The sequence below is a fragment of the Nicotiana attenuata genome, unplaced genomic scaffold (assembly GCF_001879085.1).
Source record: "Nicotiana attenuata strain UT unplaced genomic scaffold, NIATTr2, whole genome shotgun sequence".
NCBI lineage: Eukaryota > Viridiplantae > Streptophyta > Magnoliopsida > Solanales > Solanaceae > Nicotiana > Nicotiana attenuata.
In genome coordinates this window covers 557,782-581,923 of record NW_017670256.1, presented here as the reverse complement: position 1 = coordinate 581,923, position 24,142 = coordinate 557,782, and the positions used below count along the sequence as shown (strand labels likewise).

General features: G+C 40.2%; 1 long non-coding RNA gene across 2 annotated transcripts; it reads right to left on the bottom strand.

The window, feature by feature from the left end:
• Positions 1-386: 386 nt before the first annotated feature.
• LOC109236801 lies at positions 387-23,633 on the bottom strand. 2 transcript variants are annotated; one of them, XR_002069554.1, is made up of 4 exons: positions 23,357-23,633; positions 22,597-22,651; positions 22,042-22,107; positions 387-458 (listed from the first exon to the last, which is right to left on the bottom strand). It is a non-coding gene; the product is annotated as an uncharacterized LOC109236801 (long non-coding RNA). The 2 variants fall into 2 exon arrangements; XR_002069553.1 differs by lacking the exon at positions 387-458 and adding an exon at positions 19,890-20,193.
• Between the last annotated feature and the right edge of the window lie 509 nt (positions 23,634-24,142).

Here is a 24,142-nt window from a genome sequence, read left to right as displayed (position 1 = left end):
GGTCAAAATTCGGGACAAAAATCGGACAAAAATACCCTTTTTGGTTAAATATGCGACCGCATCTCTGTCGCATAATAGACATGCGGTTCGCATTCTTGACATGGCCATCGCAGACCCTAGTTCCCACGCCTTCATCGCATTCACGCTTTGCGGTCCGCATTGAAGATATGTGATCGCATTTCGCATCGCATTTTCTACCTTCAGCAACCTTCATGACGTATTTGCGGTCCATTATGCGGCTCGCAAACACGTTATCCGATCGCAGATTGGACCGCATATCGTGCACTGGACTTTGACCATCTAACTGTTGTGGTTTGCAATCTCCTTGTGCATTATGTGACCCGCATGTTGGATTTGCGGTCCGCATTCCCACATTTGCAATGCATTTTGCTCTTTTCTTGTCTTTTTGTGGCTTTCTCATTTCATTTTCATGCTCTTGAGTCCTTAAACCTAATACCCTGCCAAAACACTTAAATTACATAAGTATACAAGATAACTGCATTTAAAAAAAGCTAAAATCTAAGCAATTTGCATTAAATGTGCCGAAATTCCCCGGCACATCAGTTATCACCAGATCTGGATGGACGAAAGAAGACGTAGAGAAAACAGCCTTCATCACACCGTGGGGAGTGTACTGCTACAAAATGATGCCATTCGGTCTAAAGAATGCTGGGGCTACTTACATGAGAGCCATGACAACCATTTTCCATGATATGATACACAAGTAAATAGAAGTGTATGCTGACGACGTCATTTTCAAATCCAAGAGGGTCACAAATCACATAGCGGACTTGAGAAAATTCTTTGACAGGCTAAGGAGGTACAATCTAAAATTGAACCCTGCAAAATGTGCATTCAGGGTTCCTGCAGGAAAGTTGTTGGGATTCATCGTCAGCGCCGAGGAATGGAGTTGGACCCGTCAAAAGATAATGCTATCCAAGAGTTACCACCACCAAAGAGCAAAAGGACGTGACGAGCTTCCTAGGACACCTCAATTACATCAGTCGCTTCATAGCACAGTCCACGGTAATATGTGAACCCATCTTCAATATATTGAGGAAAGATGTTGAAACCAGTTGGACCGAGGATTGTCAGAAGGCTTTTGATAAAATCAAGGAATACCTATCTTCACTGCTAGTCCTGGTCCCGCCAGAACCTGGAGACCTTTGCTACTCTATCTATCCGTATTAGATGGAGCTTTCGGGTGTGTTTTGGGACAATATGATGAAACAGGAAGAAATTACCAAGCCATATACTACTTGAGTAAGAAGTTCACACCTTATGAAGCACGATACTCTCCGCTGGAACGCACTTGCTGCGCTTTGACCTGGACAGCCCAGAAACTGAGGCATTACTTCTGTGCCTATACCACATACCTCATATTCAGGATGGACCCCTTGAAGTACATCTTTCAGAAGCCCATGCCAACCGGGAAGTTAGCCAAGTGGCAGATATTGTTAAATGAGTTCGACATCATCTATGTAACTCAGAAGGCGGTCAAAGGACAAGCATTGGCAGACCATCTTGCTGAAAATCCTGTGGGAGGAGAATACGAACCACTAAAAACGTATTTTCCTGACGAAGAAGTGTCATTCATAGGAGAGGGCGTTGCTGAAGCCTATGACGGTTGGAGAATGTTCTTCGATGGGGAAGCAAACTTCAAGGGTGTAGGCATCGGGCAGCAAGAGGGCATTGCTGAAGCCTACGACGGTTGGAGAATGTTCGTCGATGGGGAAGCAAACTTCAAGGGAGTAGGCATCGGAGTAGTTTTGGAATAAAAAATAGGCCAACATTACCCAGTATCTACAAAGCTTAGATTTCCGTGCACCAATAATATGGCAGAATATGAGGCTTGCATCATGGGGCTCAATTTGTCCATCGATATGAATATACAAGAGTTGCTGATAATTAGCGATTCGAATCTTCTAGTACATCAGGTTCAAGGAGAATAGGCTACGAAGAACACCAAGATACTACCATACTTGTATCATGTGCAGGAATTGATGAAGAGATTCACATAGATAGAATTCAAACATGTGCCCAGAATCCAAAATGAGTTCGCAGACGTACTGGCCACTTTGTCATCAATGATACAACATCCAGATAAGAATTTCATCGATCCCATCCCAGTGAGGATCCATAATCAACTGGCTTACTGTGCTCATGTTGAGGAAGAAATAGATGGAAAACCTTGGTTCCATGACATCAACGAATATTTGGCGGAAGGAGAATATCCAGAACAGGAAAACCATACTTAGAAACACACACTGCGGAGGTTGTCCAACCACTTCTCCCAAACGGGAGGAACCCTGTATAGAAGAACTCCTGATTTGCGGTTGTTAAGGTGTGTTGACGCAAAAGAGGCTTCCAGATTGCTTAAGGAGATACATGCCAGAACTTGCGGACCACATATGAACGATTTTGTTCTGGAAACGGATCGTATCCGATACGTACAGAAATGCCACCAATGCCAGGTACATGCAAACATGATAAGGATACCGCCTAATGAGCTCAACGCAACAAGTGCACCTTTGCCTTTTGCTGCCTGGGGAATGGATGTCATTGGTCCAATCGAGCCCACCACTTCTAACGGACACCGGTTCATTTTAGTGGCCATCGATTACTTCACAAAATGGGTAGAGGGTGCATCCTACAAAGCTGTAACCAAGAAAGTCATCGCAGATTTTTCCAAGGATCGTATCGTTTGCCGACTTAGGGTTCCCGAGTCCATTATCACTGATAATGCCGCCAATCTCAACAGTGATTTGATGAAAGCCATGTGTGACACCTTCAAAATCAAACACAAAACTTTAGTGCATACATGCCTTAAATGAATGGAGCTGTGGAAGCTGCCAACAAGAACATCAAGAAGATACTAAGGAAGATGGAAGAAAATCACAAACAATGGAACGAGAAGTTACCCTTTGCCCTATTGGGATACCGCACTACGGTCCTCAACAACTGGGACAACTCCCTATTTACTGGTTTATGGTACCGAAGCTGTCATTCCAGCTGAAGTAGAAATTCCTTCTATAAGGATCATACAAGAAGCCGAACTCAGTGACGCAGAATGGATAAGAAGCCGATATGAGCAACTAGCCCTCATAGATGGAAGAAGAATGAATGCAGTATGTCACGGTCAGCTTTATCAGAATAGAATGTCCAGAGCTTTCAACAAAAGGGTCAAACCAAGACAATTCGCACCAGGGCAGTTGGTGCAGAAGCGGATCTTCCCGCATCAGGATGAAGCCAAAGGGAAATTCTCACCCAACTGGAAAGGTCCTTACATGGTTCACCAGGTGCTAACAGGAGGAGCACTCATACTTGCAGAAATGGACGGAGAAGTTCGGCCAAAACCCATCAATTCAGATACAGTCAAGAGATACTATGTTTAGATTATTTACACTCATTCATCTGATGTAATTGAATTGCGCTTGACCTGATCCCCATTTAAGAGGGCATACGTAGGCAGCCCTGTGGTTTCGGTCATATCTTAATAAAATTTTCATTTCCCCTAGAACCAGAAACTGGGGCAGAATTTTGAGGAGGACCCTTAAAATTTCGGAGCAAGTCCAGCCGACGCCATCATATGCAAGACAATTAAGTAACTGGAGCAGAATTTTGAGAAGGATTCTCAAAATTCCAGAGCAGATCCAACAAACTTTGTTACACGCAGACCGGCCGAAGGATCAAACTGGGGCAAAATTTTGAGGAGGACCTTCAAAATTCTATTTCAAGGAAGTTGCTACGTCTCTAAAGTGTTACAGTTACTAGTTCATCTAATTTACTTGATATTATATACCGCTATGTTTTCTAAAATAACTCCATTTCGTCAATAAGTGCATATTTTCGAGAAAAAAAAACTTCATTTCTATGGCAGCCAGGTGTCACCCAAGGTAACTCAAACAGGGTCTCCAGAGCAGAGAAAAGCGGAGCAAGAAGACAAGAGCACGAACCAACCTCCCCCTAAAAAATTCACGATTTTTCTTTGGATGCAGGCACAATGAACAATAACAGGAGACCTGCAAATATACACATCTCAAAATCAGTAACAATCAGGCCGTCATACGCAAATATATCTCCAGCTAAGAAATATTCTACTCATATTTGCTACCTGTTCATTGCATAAGGCTAAGCATTGCCTTCTCTCTGCATGAGACTAAGCCTTGTCTCGAATCTTGCACGAGGCTAAGCCTGCCTCCATATTTGCATAAGGCTAAGCACTGCCTTCTCTTTGCATGAGACTAAGCCCTGCCTCGAATCTTGCATGAGGCTAAGCCCTGCCTCCATATTTGCATAAGGCTGAGCATTGCCTTCTCCCTGCGTGAGGCTAAGCCCTGTCTCGAATCTTGCATGAGGCTAAGCCCTGCCTCCATATTTGCATAAGGCTAAGCATTGCCTTCTCCCTACATGAGACTAAGCCCTGTCTCGAATCTTGCATGAGGCTAAGCCATGCCTCTATGTTTTCATAAGGCTTAGCATTGCCTTCTCCCTGCATCAGACTAAGCCCTGTCTCGAATCTTGCATGAGGCTAAGCCCTGCCTCCATATTTGCATAAGGCTAAGCATTGCCTTCTCCCTGCATGAGACTAAGCCCTGTCTCGAATCTTGCATGAGGCTAAGTCCTGCCTCCATATTTGCATAAGGCTAAGCACTACCTTCTCCCTGCATGAGACTAAGCCCTGTCTCAAATCCTGCATGAGGCTAAGCCCTGCCTCCCTATTTGCATAAGGCGAAGCACTTCCTTCTCATGGGACTAAGCGTTGTCTCCCCTTACATAAGTGTTGCTCTATTCTAACTTTGCATTATCTTCTTCTCTCGGGGCTAAGCTCTCCCCCAAAACTCTACGCAAGGCTAAGCATTGCCTTGTTATTACCTTAGGTATCATGTCTCTACATTGCACAGGCTAATATATAGCCGACTTGTCCAAAGGAATCATAGTCAGAAGGCATCATCCTCATAGCCTGAAGACACCATGTCATGGCCTGAGGATCTCTCAATACTTGCATATCATTATCCAAAGGCGTCATAGTCCGAAGGCATCATCCTCATAGCCTGAAGACACCATGTCAGGGCCTGAGGATCTTTCAATACTTGCATATCATTATCCAAAGGCGTCATAGTCCGAAGGCATCATCCTCATAGCCTGAAGACACCATGTCAGGGCCTGAGGATCTTTCAATACTTGCATATCATTATTCAAAGACGTCATGGTTCGAATGCACCATTTTCATGGCCAGAGAACATCATTTCATGGCCTGGGAATCCCTTGCCGCGCAATTCATGGCCCGGGACATCATGGTCTAAGGACGTCATCCTCAACCGTCCATAAACAATTTTCATGGTCTAAAGGGAATTTGCATCATGTTTAAAAATACACAAAATATATGTGTGTAGTGCGTCTTTAATTTGCAGGTAACCCGATGAGCAACCGGTATCCCAACATAAGCAATCCCGCTCCTTCATACTATTTAAAACCTAAGCGCTCACCGTAACCATTTCATCTATTCGAAACCTTGTGTTCGTTTTTGTTATAGCTTCATAGGTATATTTCACCGGTGAATCCAGAACTATACACGGCCTAATTCCTGTAAAACCAGGGATATGTAGGAAGCTCGGAAACTAGAGTGCGGCCTATGTCTCTCAAATCGCCTTACTCTTGGCCATCATTTCTTTACCCGACAACTCTTTCATCCTTTCCGGGTAAAGGGGCAGCTGTTGATATCCAATTTTTCCCTCATATATTTAAAATGCATATATACTTTAAAAAATAGTGCATGAGCATCAACCATCATTTTTCCATAACTTTCTGTAATTTTAAACGGATTTTAATTAATTTATTCTAGCATTTTATTATCCAAATAATTACTAATTGCATCACAAACGGTTTTATGATAATTTTATTGCTTAATTTTATCATTTATATTTATGCTAAGCTTTAATTATTTCATGAATAGTCATATGTACATGTTAGGGTTATAATTGCAATAACTTTGCAATAATGGCCCCATGTGTGCATAAATACCTTATTTCGCAAGAAAAAATATTTTTATAATACTATTAAATCATTTTTATGCACAAATGATATTTTTATCAGTTATAAAATTATTTTATTAAGTTAATTGGGTATTTAAATAATAGCCCCTTTTTCTTAATCAATTTCGGACCCCAGCCCAATTAAACCTTAGCCCAATACCCTAATCTAACCCAAACCCAATAACCCAATTATTTAAACCCGCCCCAACCCCATATTCAATCCTGGCCGTTGATCTCAAGAGATCAACGGTCCAGGACACTCTTTCCTTTTTTAGTATACCCCCCCCCCCAAACCTTACTCATTCTCTAAATTACGCCGCCTCTAAAACCTCTCCTCCTCTCTTCTCTCTCAGACGCTCTCAAACCCTAGAGCACCCTCACTCAAAATTCCCTCCAAATCCCTTCGATTCCCAACTAGATATGGATCATCTGGTGATGTACTGCCTTATCCGGCCTCCTACCTCTATTGGTGTTCGATTTCTTCATGGTTTGAAGGAATCTCAAAGAGATTCAACTCAGAGTCAACCTAGACTCTTCATTTTTTTTCGATGAACCTGCTTCGTGTTCATCGCTATGTTTGTGAGTATTGTATCTTTATGTTTATGGCATAAAACTCTGGTTCTTAACTCGATTTTTCCTCACCTCGTTCCATTTTTCAAAACCCTCATCTCTTTACTTGAGTCTGTTCAGATCCTTGTAGATCTGAAACGATTTTAAGTTTGTCCGGTATTTTCTTTGAAGAACCTTCTGTTTTTTCCTTATTATTAATCGATTTCAATGTTTTCTAAAACTAGGTTTTCCTCTTAAGTTCTTTGCAAAAAGGTTCTAAATTTTCTAAGTGTTTGAATCTGATTATCTTTACTAGTTCTACTGATTTTACATGCCTATGTTATAATCCCTTGTTTGTTTAGTTATTTCACCGTTCACTTCAATATTTTCCTATTATTTTCATCTCTGTCAATTAGAATAGATTGATTGATTTTATCAGGGTTCAAATTATATTTTTCTGCCGGGATTGATACTTCTCTGTGATTTTACCTATTTTCCTTATTTGTGACTCCTAATTGGCACTACTTGCCTTAATTATTTTACTAAGCTTAATTTATAGGAGTTGATTGTTTTACCAATCCCTAGACTGTCTCTAATTTATCTGTTTACCTTATTTATGTGACTAATTATCCTTGCTACTGTAACGATCCGGCCGGTCGTTTTTGGAATTTACGCCCCGATCCCCCATTAACTGCTTCCCCTAAGTTCATTTATGCTATTTTGGTTTGTCGGGACGTTCGGTGTTGGGATTCGGAGTGTTTTGGGACACTTAGTCCCTAAATGAGAGCTTAAGAATTGAAAAATGGTCTAAAATCGGAACAGTGTGAAGACGACCTCAGAATGGAAATCCGATGGTTTCGTTAGCACCGTTAGGTGATTTCGGGGTTGGGAGCATGTTCGGAATGTATTTTGGAGGCTCGCAGCTCATTTAGGCTTGAAATGCCGAAGTTTGAATTTTTGAAGTTTCCGGTCCGATAGTGAGTTTTTGATCCGAGGGTCGGATTGGAATTCCGGGAGTTGCAGTAGCTCCGCCATGTCTTTTGGGATGTGTGTGCAAAATTTCAGGTCATTCAGGCGAGGTTTGGTTAGGTTTTTGATCGAAAGTGTGTTTTGATGGAATTTGAAGTTCTTAGGCTTGAATCTTTGATTTAATCGGACTTCCATTGTTGTTTTAGGTGTTTTAAGGATTGGTAAAAGTTTGAATAAGGTATTAGGTGGTATTGGTGCTTTTGGTTGAGGTCCCGGGGGCCTCGGGATGATTTCGGGTGGTTAACGGGGAGATTTTTGAAGTGTGCAGCAGCTGGTCTTTTCATCTTCTGGTATTTTCGCTTTTGCGTCTTGGGAACCGCAGAAGCGGAGCCGCATAAGCGGCTGGATTATCGCAGAAGCGGTTTGGGGCAGAGTTTCCAGGCGTCGCAGATGCGGAGGAAATTCCGCAGGAGCGGCCTCGCATCTGCGAGAAAATAGCCGCAGATGCGGCCGTTTGGCTTTTAGTTGGAACCGCAGAAGCGGTGGATAATCCGCATAAGCGGTTGACTGGACCGCAGAAGCGGATGTGGTCGTTTAGGGAGAGTCTCAGAAGCGGCTCACTTTCCGCATAAGCGGGACCGCAGAAGCGGTCCCTTGTCCGCAGAAGCGGAAATCCCTGGCAGAAATAGAAATTTCGAGGGTTTGAGTTCAAAAGTTACAAAAATCAATTGAGAGCTCGGTTTAAGGCGATTCTGAGTGGGAGTTGAAGTGAAGATCATTGGGTAACGTTTCTTTGGTCCCTTCTTGTTATATTTCATCATTATATAGTTAAATCCACCATTAGAATTCGAATTCAAGGTCAAAATTTGGGGAAAAATTGGAAGAAACTTCATAGACCTAATTATTGAGTTTTGAGTGGGCAATTGACCTCCGATTTGGGAGATTTTTATATGGTTAGACTCGTGAGAGTACGAGGGTTTTGAAAATATGAAAATTATTCGATTCCGAGCCGTTGGCCTGAGGGGCGTTTTGGTCATTTTACCTATTTTCGTGTCCTAGCTTTAAATTTAATAGTGGAATTAGTTGTTTGCAATATTACTTACGATATGTAATTGAATTGAATAGATTTGGGCCATTTGGAGTCGGATACTCGTGGCAAAAGTGTGATTTCGAGTTGATTTTGGTGCCGATTCGAGGTAAGTGGCTTGTCTAACCTTGTGTGGGGGACCTTTCCCCTTAGGATATGATATGTGGTAATTGAGTGCCTTGTACGTGAGGTGACGAGCGCGTACTTGAGCTAATTGTTGAAAAATCCGATTTTTACTTAAGATATTGAGACTGAGTTTCCTTCATATTTGCCTTGTTTTACTTGCAGTTATAACCTGTGTTAGATTAGAAAAGCATGTTTAGTTGATTTAACTTGCCTAATTATTTAAGTTGCCTTGACTGTACTACGTGAAGCATGCTAGGCTAGTACTACCTGATCTTGTTTTTTTTTTTGTACTTCATTTCTGAACATCTTCTGGTTGTGGTTGCGCATTTACATTGGGACTACGGATGTGGGATTCCGGTAGCTCCCCCCCCCCCCTTGTTTGTTTACTTTGGGACTACGGGTTCGATTCCCGGTAGATCCCCCTGCACTTTTACTTTGGGACTGCGGGTTAGATTCCCGATAGATCCCCCTGCACATTGATGGTTGGACTACGGGACGGTATCCCGGGAGATCCTTCGGATATACACATATGATGGACTACAGGACGGTATCCCGGGAGATCCACTGGATAGTTGAGAAAGGACTACAGGACGGTATCCTGGGAGATCCTCATTGTTACCATTGGTATTGAGCTGTACTTATTCTGTGGTTGTTCCGTTCTTGTGTACTTTCTATTGCCTTGTTTAACCTGTCTTATTTCACTGCTGTCTTTATTATTTCTGTCAGATTATCATACTGTTATTACTATATTTTGTCTCAGTATGGCCCTGACCTTCCTCGTCACTACCCAACCGAGGTTAGGCTTGGCACTTACTGAGTACCGCTGTGGTGTACTCATGCCCTTCCTGCGCATGTTTTCATGTGCAGATCATCCAGGTACCTCTACTCAGGCGCACTATCAGTGAGGCAGGAGGACTACGGAGACTTCGAGGTAGATCTGCTGCGTCCGCAGACCGACGAGTCTCCCTCTTATTCTATCTTTAGTACTTAGTTTTCCTTCTTTCGGTTATTAGAAATTCTGGAGTTTGGAACCTTTACTATACACTTCTGTAGCCTTTGTTGCCAGTGAGTTTCCGGGTTTTGGGAATTGTTTTAGACTTGTGATATTGAGTTTTACTTGCCAAGCGGCATTCAGTACAGTTTCCTTTAGATATTCGAATTGATTTTCTCTATTTCTCCGCAATTATTATATTTTTCGCAAATGTTAGGCTTACCTGGTCATGGGGACCAGGTGCCGTCATGACATGTTCGCGGTTGGTGAACTAGGGTCGTGACAGCTACTAGTCCGATTTTTGTGTTCTGACTGTTAGTTGACTGCTACACCTATTATTTACCTTATTTAGACCTCAATTCTGTGTTATTTTAAGGAATACCTCCATGACTCTGCCTGGATTGATCCTGTTAAGCCCTAATTGACTGATTGATTGGTCTCTTTGCCTTATTTGTGAACTCTTAATTTCCTTTACCTTGTTTGTTTTACTCTGATCAGTGCTATATAAACCCCATTCTAATTTTGAAAACACACGAACACACATAGAAAGACATAGAAACACACACAAACTATTGCTCTTATTCATACACTCTCCATTGCAATTCTTCCTGTTACTCGTGTTTGTTGCACTGTCTAGCCAGCTGAAAGCATTTTGGATCCTATTTGCTTCACTTTCCTGGTTCTATCTCCTAACTGGTATGTCTCCACTTCTGCTATCATTCAATATTCTATGTGATTAGACCTATGTTCCTCCTGTTTACTGCTTCTAAACAACATGTCTACCTCTGCTATCATGTCTATCTGCTGTAGATATCAACATGCCTCTGTTTGCCCTTATGTTTATGTTAACTAGCATGCTTTAACTCTTAAATTTGTCTTGTCCAATATGTCAATATGGTTCATACACTTTAGCATGTTCCTGTTTTATCTAGGATACTTGTCTACTTGTTTCTCAACTAGCATGTTTTCCTTCCTGCTTTATGTGTCTACCTTAACAGATTCCTGATTAATTCATGATTCCTATGCTCTAAACTTTGCTGTCTTTTCTGTATGACTGTCTGATCAATAACTTGATCCCAGCATGTTGTTCTCTGTTTAATATATGCCTATATGCTCACCTAGTAATAGCTAATGAACTAAGTCAATCACAGGCAATGTGAAACCTTGTTTGAACTGATTGTGACTCTGTTTGACTACTGGAGTTCATGTCTGAACCCTATTTGCTGAGTGTGGTTCTGCTTGTACTTCTTGTAATCTGGTAATCTGTTTCTATTCACTTCTAAAATCCAAACTGTTTTTTCCAAAAACTATCTCCTACTTCATATACTATTTTCAACTCTTAGTTGTCTAGGGTCCTGCCACCCCAGTTTGAGCACTGTTTAGGGTCCATGAGACTCCTTTTAAATCTGACACATTGGGGCTGGTTCTCCAATCCTTTGTGAATTTTGTTGAACATCTGATTCTGGTGTGAGCATTGCCTGGGGTCCCTGAGGCCCTTGGGAACTTTGACACGCTAGGAACCAGTTTTATGTGTTATGGATAGGCTACCACTATGCTCGGAGATGCTATGCTTGAAGGCCTGGTTCCCAGGTTGATATTGGACCTATGAAGGCTCCCTATAGTATAATGGTTCTTTCATCGTGTAATTTATTCACATTGTTCTGTAATAATAATCTTTATAAAAACAGATAGTGGGGTTATTAGAAAAGCTGGGAGGGATTTTAATATATCTTTGTTGGGATCGGGTAGAAATTATGCCTATAGGATTGTTGTGATTATTTATATGCATTAGAAACTATGCCTATAGGCCTTATCTTCGTATTTGTCCTTAATTTCCACTTTGCATCACTAGAAATCCTACTGCTAAGTCGTTTTCTCAATTCTGCATCAATAATCATGTTTTCAAAACCTTCATGTATGCATTAGAAATCATGTTTCTAGGAATTTCCTTGTTGAACTCGCTTGGCAACTGAATAATGCTTTTACTCGCCTAGAAATCATGCCTATAGGAAACACATATAAAATTAGTCTTGACACTTAGACACCATGCATATAGGAAATAAGTGTAAAAAACAGCTTCAACACTTAGATATCATGCCTATAGGAAACGTGTATAAAATCAGTTTCTATGCCGCTAAATAACGCTTGTAATGAGTTTCAGCACCTAGAAAGCATGCCTATAAGGTCCAAAAGATAAAAAAATCCGCTTGTTTAAATTAATCACTGGTTTATAAAATTATGGTTTGACTAACGTTTAGATACCATTCTCCCGGTTATCACTTAGGCAAGCCTGTAGGACAATTAAATCCTGGGTTTAAAATTGTGATTTTCTTGCTGCTTGAAACGTGCTCAGATTCGGTAAGTGATAAAAATCAATAGGCAAACTGATAGGTACTCACTGCCTCGCCTAAATAAAACTGTTGTACATCCTTTTTGTACTCATTTAGATATCCTGCCCATATGACTCCTAAAATTATAAAAACTGCTTGTTTGAATGGCGTGCACTTGGTTTGTCTATTTGTGGAGGTAAATATGAGCCCCTTAATTGCTCTTTATGTGACAGCCCTACCTGTTTTTGTTTGTCGCTTAGATTTTCTCCTTTTAAGCACCATAGGTGAGTCTAGAACCACCTTAAATAGAGGTCCTAAACACCTTCAGGGCCATAGGTAAGGGACGGGTAGTGCCTGCATAGGATACCTATTTGATGCTGTTAGAACGCTTAGGTAATAACTACGGGAGGGTAATCGGGTAGTAAAGGATATAATGACCTGTGCGCTAATGCTATGTGTAGCACCCCAATTTGTGGACGATTACCAAGTATTGCACAGAAGTGATCCTATAGGCTAAAAAAACTAGGACCCCTTTCACTCCTTTGTTTAAAAGTAATATCTGTTTGTTTATCTGCTTATAAGACTAATTCGCTTGAATTCAGTTTGGCCGGGACCCACCGTTGTGGATCTCGAGGGGTGCCTAACACCTTCCCCTCAAGGTAATTTCGAGCCCTTACCCAATCTCTAATAATGTCAACTAGTTCATGAGTTATTTGTTCCAGGTGCCCTAACGCACCTTAATCCGTTAGGTGGCGACTCTTCAAATCTCATACCCAATTCCCAAAAGGAAAGGAGTTGTCCCCAAAATGTCGAAACCCGGACTCCGCGAGGAAAAAGGGGGCGCGATAGCGGTCCTAGAGTTGACTTTTTTGGTTGACTTTGCATATTTGATTCATGACTTTAGCTTTATCATTTAGAATCGTTTCCTATGGATATTATTGATGGTATTGAGTTATTTTGGCTAGATTCGAGCCGTCCGGAGATGATAGGGGTAGGAAGGGCTTGTTAGATGAGTGATTTGGCTTGCTTGAGATAGGTATCTTAACTAAACTTGGTTGAGAAACTAGTTGCCTGAATTATTTGTGATAGCTACATAATATGAGTGGCGCATATGTGTGGGGTTGAGCCCACATGCGTGCACCAGGGTACTATTTTCATGCTCGGGGAAGTGCTTAGACTATGACATACCTTGAATGGATTGCTATCTTCAAGCTGTGATGTTTCTCATATTTGTACCCCTATGTGAGTTATTTGTACCACATTTGAGATTACGTTGAGGTTATTCTCCCAATTGAGCCCGATAACTACTATTTCATGATGAGATTCTAGTCGTGATAGCACAGACATGCCTACACTATAGCATGTTACTTATACCAGTTCAGGAGCATGAATCTTAATATACATTAATCATGTACATGTATTCTCGTATATTTTCTTTCTGTATGTTATGAGCTGGACTGGTAGCTTGTGACTGTAACACTCCTCAAAGTCATTGGGCTATATAGAATTTAATATTTTTTTAATCCTAAATTTTACTTCTATTACAGATTTAAACCCATGTGATTGATTTTTGAGTTATTTTTCTATTTATAAATAATTGGATATAAAATTAGGGGAATATTAATAATTTTAATATTGTTAATTATTAATAGTGGGTATTATTAATTATTGTTTAAGTTAAATTTAAAAAAAGGGAAAAAGGGCCTAAAGCCCATAAAATGGGTTGTTAGAAAACAAAGGCTCCAAGCCTTAAGCAAAACAGAACCACCTTCTGTAATTCACGCAAAAAGGCAGAAGGCAAAAGCCTTAGATGAAAAATAGAAGTAGTGTTTTGTTCGCTCACGAAACAGAGAGCCACGAAACAGAGCTGCCTATTCACGCAAGCAACAGAAAATTTTAGGTTTCTTTACAAAGCACTAGTTCTTGAACTCAGGTATATACAATTTCCTATTCTCAATTATCCTATAGTAGTAGTACGTAAGAATTGGATAGTTAATTCCCTTCTTTCTCTATATCAACAGTAAAGTTTCGTGTTTAGGTGTGAAACTTTGAAATTAATTAAAATGCCCTGGTTGTTGTAGAATCGATTGTTTGACTGGTGTCAATTGGACTGGAGCCTACGTATTGGCTCAAGACGTTTCGAGGTGAGTTGATATAACCCTTTACTAAAGTGGTTTAACTCACAAAAGCACACATACAAGGTGTTTGATGAATTTCTTAGAAGAGTTTATATGTACTTAATTGGAGCGAGTGATTACCTATTAACTTAGAATTGTTCTAGCAAAAGATTAGATGATTTGTTATGATATATGTGCATAAATTTTCGGATTTTTGTGTTGTTCTTATATGCCATTTTCATGTTGAAAATTTATGAAGAAGCAAGAATCTTTAGAAATACTTTTGAATGTTTATTTCATTTTTATGTAATGCCTTACATTTAAGGATACCAGTATCAGTATGTATAGGATGTTCCAGAATAGATTTACACTTGAAAAGTCACAAGAAAATGTTTTAGCAAGAAAGATTTTTGGGGTATTCTTTATTCTGAGAAGGGGTCATCGTCCAGGCCGAGGGTCCTGACCAAGGAGTTGACTTCCTGAAAATACTTGTGCCAAAGTAGGGAGCACACGAGCCGAGGGTCTCGTTGTTGAGAATTTACTTAGCCAGGCTAAGGTATGATATATGAGCGCTGAGAACCATGAAGCGAGTGGCACCTCGTGAATTTGGCCTATTCGATCAGGTTGGGATCGAACCCGTGCCGATCACACAGTGACGAAGATAAAAATAAGTCAGGATAGTTGGAACTCCCAAAGTATAAAGTGAAGTATTTTTTTATATGAAAGTAAAAGAAAAGAATTTCTTTTAGAATATTCATAAATTGTTGTCATGCAATTATTTTAGAATTGTTCTTAGAAGCTTTATGTTTTTCATGCATTTAGAACCATTGCTCGTAATGTATATTTTATTAAAGTTTCGTCCCCTGTCGTTGAGACTCACTGAGTACAATGGATGGTACTGACGTTCTCTATTGGGAACCTACGTTGGTCGGCGGTACAACGTAGGAACCGGTTTTGCAGGCGAGCAGGCTATAGGTTAGGACTTCCCTCTCTTCCAGTACTATTGGTGAGCTCTGCTTTTGTTCGTGGAGTATTCCTTTGAGTCATCTTTATTTAGTTATTTCTTTGTTTACTTGGAGAACTAGCCAGACAATCTCATGTTCTGAGAAGTGCGTCAGTTTATTAGTAGAGGCTTCATAGACATAGTCGATGGGTTAAGATTATGTTGTTCTTGATAATAACTTAGCAGTATTTCAGTGGTTACTACGAATAACGTTTTGGGGATGATTTAATTTAGATATTTAAATTAATCAAAAGTATTTGGCTAAAGTATTGCCTTGTTGCATATAAAGTTTGAAGTTATAATAGATTTAATAAGCACAGATGGTTCGCTCGGTCATGTTTAGTGATCGGGTTCCAGTCACGGCTTGTTCAGAAATGGGTCGTGACAGTGACCACGCTGGGCAGATTGTGATTATTGCCATGTGAGTTGTCCATTTGGTTGATATTATTGGCACATGCCTTGTTAGTGCGGATCTAGATATTGATATTATTAGCACGTGTGTTGTCCGTGCAGAACGTGAGTTGTCCGAGCAGCATGTGGATATAGATACATTCCCCTAGGGTCACCCTCTCATGTTTTCTCTTGATGGTGTACACGTAGATTTTTGGAAACTAATCAGTGATTTGATACGGTTATGGAAATATTGAGGAAAATCTGGCTAGTGTTTTTTACATATTTTTGCGTATCATCTAAACGAGCAATTCCCGTGGTTAATTACCCCATTTAATTGAATATCATCTACACATGATGTAACATTGATTGAGTAGAGTACTTGAGTAATTGTACACGCACACATAGATAGTTCTTTCTATGCCTTATACTTGATCACATTTCTGTACTTGCTGGATTTATGAAACTGTACAAATTATAGCAAGTATCATTTATAATTCTTGCTTCTTTTATCTCACCGAGGTTAGTTATGACACTTGCTAAGAACATTGGGTCGGTTGTATTCATACTACACTCTGCACTTAATTGAGCAGATCCAGGAGTCGGACCAAGTCATTAGTAGCCGAGGCTCGTAGCAGAGTTGATTGCTGAGAGACGATGTAGAACTACATTCTTGACCGTGGTCTTGGCATCTCTTTTCTCATGTACTGTTGTATTTATTTCAGACTGTATTGTACTTGGATTTTTTAGACTTGTATTTCTATATTAGAGCTCATGATTCTGTATTTTCCAGTTCTAGGGATATATCATGTATTGGAACTATTTTGTTATATTGAGGTTTTAAACTTATACTATTCCTGTAAATTTCACTATTTTGGTTCTTTACTGTTATGTCCGGCTTGCCTAGCAAGTATGCTAGGAGCCATCACGAAGGCTTGGAATTTTGGGCCGCGGCAAGTGAATATTAGTGCCCTAGGTTCACAGGTATTATGAGTCATGAGCAAATTCAGTAGAGTCTTGCAAATCAGTATGGAGACATCTGTACTTATCTTTGAGAGGCTGTCGAACCATTAAGAAACTTCACTTTCTTACATTCTTGTCGTGCAGGTTTGTTATTTCCAAAGTTTGAAACTTGACTCTTTTATCTCTCACAGATAGTGAGGACATATGCGATCGATCAGGCGGACGGCTATTAGTACCACCAGTTAGGGCCGCGAAAGGCCGAGTGTGGCTCGTACTACAGCTAGATCAGCACAAGTCGAGCCAGTAGTTGCTAGATATTGTGGAGCCGATGGGACCAACTCTGGCACCAACAGTTCCCATTGTTATCCCTGACCTTCAGGAGGCCTTGGCCAAGATTTTGACTATATGCATGAGCCTCGCTCAAGAGGTTTCTGTTCCAGCTGCACCAGCCACTTCACAGGCTAGGGGGAGGTGTCCAGACTCCTGTCGCCCGTACTCCAGAGCAGCTAGCTCAGGGTCACCAAACGCCGGGTGTATTACCAGTTCAGCCGGTTGCTGCTGCCCGAGCCGAGGTTGGTCCACTTATGAGTGATGAGTAGCAGAAGAGGTTAGAGCAGTTTGGGAGGCAGAAGCCTCCAAAGTTTAGTGGAGTAGATTCAGAGGATGCTCAGGATTTTTTGGATAGGTGCCATTAGATTCTTCGCATAGCGGGTATTTTGAACACCAGTGGGGTTGCATTTACTACTTTTCAGCCGACAGAGGCAGCTTATAAATGGCGGCAAACTTATGAGTTGAGCAGGCCAGCAGACGCAACGCCACTTACATGGCATGAGATCTTATTCACTTCCTAGAGAAGTTTTTCCGACCGACTCGTAGAAAGGAGCTGCGTAGGCAGTTTGAGCAGCTACGCTAGGAGGGCATGAAAGTGACTCACAATGAGATGAGGTTCCGACATTTGGCTCGTCAAACAGTATGGTTAGTCCCCACTGAGAGGGATAAAATTAGGAGGTTTATTGATGGCCTCCACTATAGTTTACATTTCAGTATGGCTCGAGAGGTTGCGACGGATGCTAGGTTTTACCAGGTGGTCGAGATTGCTAGACACTAAGAGTTGGTTCACAAGCAGGAGCATGAGGAGCGGGAGGCCAAGAGGCCTCGTAGTTCAGGTGGTTTCAGCACTGCTTCAGGGAGGCCAGTCCCATTACAGCAGAGGTCGTCCTTCTAGACCCATTCAGGCAGCTCACCATGTTCCTCGTGGTTCTTCAGTTAGCCACAGTTCCTACAGTGCACACCCACCTCATTCATCATTCAGTGCATTGCCGGCGTAGAGTTCTTACCATGCTTCAGCAACATAGGGTTCCACGGGTAGCTATTTAGATTATCAGGGTTCAGCAACTCCATCAGTCAATTTCTCGCTCTGGCGAAAGACCCGGAAGTTCATCAGGAAAAACATCGGGAAACTCATTAACCACAGGGATGGACTGAATAGTTGGTGACTCTACTTCCATATCCCAAACCCGAACTAAGTGATAAATACAACCCTTTTTAATCATCTTCCTTGCCTTGAGATAGGAAATAAATCTAGAACCACTAAATTCTGACTTCATGCCACATCACTCCATATTCCCCCCTTTAGGGGAGTGCTAAGAGTTGGAGCTACCACGATCTACTTATATATGTTTTACCTCTTCATATTTGGCGTCTTTTCACATCATAGATGACCCTTACTCGCCTCGTGCTAATCCTTCTGTACCAAGGATAACAAAGTTCCTTACTCGCGAGGGTGACACTTAGTATAATTGGCACAGACAGTCCCTTAAGCTTACTTTACTCACATTGCTTGCTTTAGGGAAGCGTCTTCCTGAATGACCATTCTCTGAATTTCTCATGAATCTTCTTCTATTGTCCATTCTTTTATCGGCGGAACGAAATATGAAATTATCATGATGTCAACCATTATCAAATCACTCAGTCTCTAATTCATGTTTGGTTTATCTTGTTCACAAGTCCATACTGATTTTTATTACTCTGGGTCTAACTTTTCCTTCTGTTAATCATGTTAGAGTCACGAACTTATTTCTCAAAATGAGGGTGTGACTATATGGCCTATACTCTTTTGTTGTCTTAAGGCCCATCACCTCTCGTCTCTTTCTTTATTTGACTGTAGATTCTATAACACTCTACCATTGTCATCCATGTATCATATCTCACTCATAATGTTTCATTATTCCTCTTCGTACTTCCCTTCTAATATTTCTATCTATCACTTTATTCTGAAAATTTTAACAAGACACCCTTTTGCTTTTAGCTCCCCTTTGCTCCATCCACTGGCTCTTCGGGTTTCCTAGCATTATTTCTCTACTAGGGACGGGAGTCATACTAAGATAATATTTATCCTTTCCAGGCTTCTAGTGCCTATCTTTGTAGCACTCATATCTAGCTGTATTATTTTAGAGTGCACCAACTAGGCGTCTCCCAAGGAGATCCATTACCACATTTGCACTATCCTTCCGAAATGTCAACTAACTCTACCAATCCATCTACTATTTTGGATTACTCTAACCCCAGCCAGATCCTGATATCTCGTCCTTTTCTTAACCTACACCTGCTAGCCCCTAATAGGGTATAACTGAGATGGGTGTGATCAATTATACATACCTCTGTTACTGTTGAGGGTAACTCACAATGCTTATATTTTTCTGTCGGAACTATAATACTGATAATCTTCATTTACTGGGTGCCTCGTACCCTTCTTCTCCTTGCTTCTTTTACTTATTGAAACTTGTGTCTCCCTCCTTATTCCTTTTTTCCGTAAGAGTGGATAGGTATTCTTGCCTTAGGGATCCTTATCAAGAAGCTTACACATCTTAGTATACACATGATTTGCTGAATACCTCATATTCATCCATCATAAGCATGATGCAAAAATTGAGTTCCTCTTACTCAACTCTCCAATAGCTATATCTCTTACCAACCGTCTTTCTAGATGTAGGTATCGTCATACTATAAGTAAAGTAGATTTAGGAAATTGAGTTCTTACAACCGAGCTCTACCACACGATCTACAGTAGGAAGAAAGAGTGATAGTCCTAAATGCCCCATAGCCTCCTGCTTATAAGTATGGTTCACAACACACCCATAAACAAGACTCTACTAGACATGGCTTGTAGACTCCCTAGGACAGAACTGCTCTGATACCACTTTTGTCACGACCCAAACTGATGGGCCGCGACGGGCACCCGTTACCTTACTCAACCGAGTACCAATATAATGTATCTTTTCATGTCATACTATCATGGATTACTGTGCCGGAAGGCTGCCGTGAGATAAGTTGAATACAACATGTGAAACCAACTTATGCATAAGACATACGGGCCTACAAGACCAAAATTACCACTGGTATACTGAATATAGGCCGACAAGGCCATACAATCTTTTACGTACATGACATCTGTCTACAAGCCTCTAAGAATACATTATTATTATAAAGGTCGGGACAGAGTCCCGCCATACCAAATAAAACACGTCTAAACCATGCTAACCAAACAAGCAACTCCGAAGCGAATGGAGCGTACCAACATCTTCCGCTGAGCTGATAGCCTACTTAGAGGGCTCTCGACCTGTCTATCGGGACCTACGGGCATGAAACACAGCATCCCCAAGCAAAAGGGACGTCAGTACAAATAATGTACCAAGTATGTAAGGAATGAAAATCAGTAAATAATAGACATGAGAGAAAGATGGAGTAAAAGACAACGACATGTACATTTGCATAGCTATGTAAATCATTTCATTTTTATAATTTCATACATATACGTATAAATGTCATACTATGCATGGGTACATGTGTTCATAACATCATCAAGCCTCTGAGGGCATCCCATCATATCATCTCGGCCACTGTGGGCAAATCATCAACGTATACCAGCTGATCAGGTGATGGTGCCTATATAACGCCGTAACCTTTTCCCATATATATATATATATATATACATATATATATATATATATATATATATGTATATATATACATATATATATATACGCGTATATAACGCCATCTGGTCATGGGTCAATGTACATGAATGCAATGCATGAGAAGTACGTCAATAAAATCTCTTGGAGTGTCATAAGACCATTATGCCTTTGAATAATATCATGAAGTAAACTTTTTCAACTTACGTATTTTTCTGAGACCCATGAACAGATGATAGAATAATATGACACATGGAGAATCAAGAACATAAGCATCTCTGGCATTTCTATGAATAGAGTTATTTATGGAAATTGCGTATTTGCTCGTTTCGTTTGTGTTGTATAGACCATGCCAAAAGAAAGAAGGGATAGCCTTAACATACCTGAGCCGGTTTTCTTGACAATCGCTTAAACACACGTCAATTGTGACAAAACACATAACGGCGGATCGAAGTAGGAAAAAATCTATATGATATTCTTGAGAAAGATCGCACCGTACTCCCTTAGAATCGCAAATCTCACGCTTTATCGTATTATGAAGTTTCAAACGAGCTATTTGAGCTTCATCCATTAGCAAGTTTAGCATCCAAAGTTGCTGGTCTAATTCACATCCATAATGATGCAAAGTAATAAACATATCCAACTCCTAGGAGATTAAAGCTTCTCCGTGTATAATATGTCTTTCCCACTTGCCAAAATGTGTATCAATTTGTTTAGGCTTAAAGGTCATCATGGTCATGTGGTACCTTGTATTGTACTAGTCCATAAATACCGGGTATTATAGCTCGGACCGTATTTTATCCCAAATTGCAAAGCTTCGACGAAAATTATTTTCTTCGATTTGCTTACGCTCTCACTTTCACGAATTTACTTATCACTTGTTTGAAATAACATAATACTTATAATCCCAAAATAATCTCATTCCCGAACTTACGTCGATTAACTTACAACGAACTTTAACGCACAAAAATGTGGGATGTAACAGTTGTTTTGAGTGTGGGGACTTGAGTCATCTCAAGAGAGATTGCCCCAAAGTATTGAGTAGGGTCCCACAGCAGAGGTCTCAGCCTATGATGTCCGCAGAGCAGGCACACCACCTGCACAACCAGCTAGGGGTGGGACACAGTCAGCACGAGGTAATCCTAGAGGGGGAGGTCAATAAGGTGGCGTTAAGGCCCGTTGCAACACATTTCCAGCCAGGCCAGAGGTATTTGCTTCCGATACCGTGATAATGCAATCTGAATTAATAAGTGAATACTACTAAAGCAAATAAAATAGAAGCGAAAATATAACATAAATTCAAAATCCAATAATAGAACCTAGAAATTAAAATAGCAAGTCAACAAAGCCAAGACAAATTTATCTGTTTAGTTGAACTCATGGAGGGAAGATCTTAGGATAGTACATAGTAAAGACAAAATCAATAGCAACAATCTGCAAATTTCACATATGAATAGACATTAATGGAGACTCATGCTCAAACAATTAATATAGTGCAAAATATTACCTTTACCACGGACGACGATAAAAGTTTGAACCTGGTGGTGGATTACACTCAATCATCAACTACTACCTATAATAATTTCAAGTTCAACATAAGAGTTAGAGGCATGGATGAAATCACTACTTTCAAATAATAATGACAGCATTCATATATTGCAAAATTTCATGTTGTTGCATGGAATATCCTTGTGTAGCAACATCAACAACGGTTATCGGTACATTGCACAACTAGACACGAAGAGAAAATAGCTTGGACAGAACACCAATGAATAATATACTTGACCATCAAAACGTGGATAAATAGTCGAACTTACAACTAGCAAGACAAATTAAGCAAAATCATCCTAAAATCAACTTTCTCTGTAAGTAAAATTATTATTCAAAGACAAGCTTGTGACTTTTAAACTGAAGAATTTATCCACCAAAATGGACCTGAGTATTATATCTTCCAACTAATTTCAACTTTTCCTTCTCTTTTTTCTTTTCTTTTCTTTCTCTTCACCAAACGTGATATGTAACAGGATCATTCTTCACAATAAAAAGGCAATAGAATCATTACCCAAAACTGAATTTTGTAGCTCTCCTGTGCTCCATCATCATATAATCTTTTTTCTCTGTCATGAAAACAAATTTGTAAGTTCAGTAACGTTTCAGAATATGGACAGACAATAGACATTTACAATCTGGGAAAATGTCAAGCTCATACAACAGAAATTAGCACCAATCATGCTTCATCTCCCAAATCTTTAGCTTCTTCAATTCATCAAATACTCGCAAATCTAACAAACCAAAGTGCATCTTTCCAATATTAAGATTAAAGAATCTTCAAATCAGTAGCCAAAATCTATGATCCAACTTATACACTAAGAGCAAGAATCAACATCAGACCAATTAAATCACTAACATAGCTCGTACTATTTGTTAGGGAAAGCTTAGAAGTTCCAATCTCCAAAAACATCTGAGAAGTATTTCAATACATCTTTCAAATTGTTTGAATCCTAAAAACTCAATATTTAGGGCTTTAGAAAACGAAGATATTTCAAAATTTAACCAAAACAATTGTTCAGCGTGTTCAAGCAATATCGAGATTGTTAAACAGCAAGCATATCAATTTCATAAATGTAGAAATTATGGCGTGTCACTGCCCGTATTGGTATAGTTTAGAAATAAAACAGATTAGATTTGTGTCTAACTTTTATAAAAAATCATATACCTTTTGGACTAACATATAAGGCTCTCAAGCCATAAAATATACTGCATTAATGCTCCTTCCTACCAAAAAATCAATGGGAGACTTGTGGTTAGGGTTTAAAATATACCTTTGACCTGTTCATAGCAATCAAAAGAGCAAATATTTGTGTAGTGATGAGTTGATCATTTTCAGCGAAAAGATGATGGTGGGAGGAGTGGTAACATCAGCATGAGCCGATGGATCGAGATTAAGCGGAGGAGGAGGAATATGGTATGGCTATTCAAAATTGATATAGGGGTACACTCCTTGCCCCTTTCAAAGTTGGGGGAATAGTAACGGGGGGAAATTTTGGTGGGGAAACTTTAATGGTGAGATTTCTAGTGAAACTTTATTGAGAAATTTTAGAGCACACTTCAAAAATGTTGCTTTTAGGATTAAAAATGGGAACGCTTTGTAAGTATTGTATTACAAGTGGCCAGCAGTTGCTAATTATTTTTATTATTTGGCAACACTTCAAGTGCGTAGCCTTTTTATTGTAAAGGCACACTTTCAAAGCGCTGCCTAAACTTCTTTGCCAAAAGTTCTCCTCAAAGGTTACCCTTGAAGAGCGTTCCCTTAGATATTTTTGGCAATACTTTTTAAGCGTTGTCTCAAATTATTGTAGCCTTAATTAGACCAAATTTGTTTTAGTCGTATACGCAAAAAGTGGTGTGTACCTACGATAACGGCGTTCTCTAGCATGGCTTCAGGTCTTCAGTTGGCGTAGCTACGCGAAGCAGCGTAGCTAATTTCATAAGCTCTCCAAAATTTCATATTCAATTCCTCAGCGGTGTAGCTACGCAAGAAGGGAGCGTATACGCACATCTTGACCTTATCTTCCTTCATTCTCTCAACACTTTTAAGCTTCAATTCA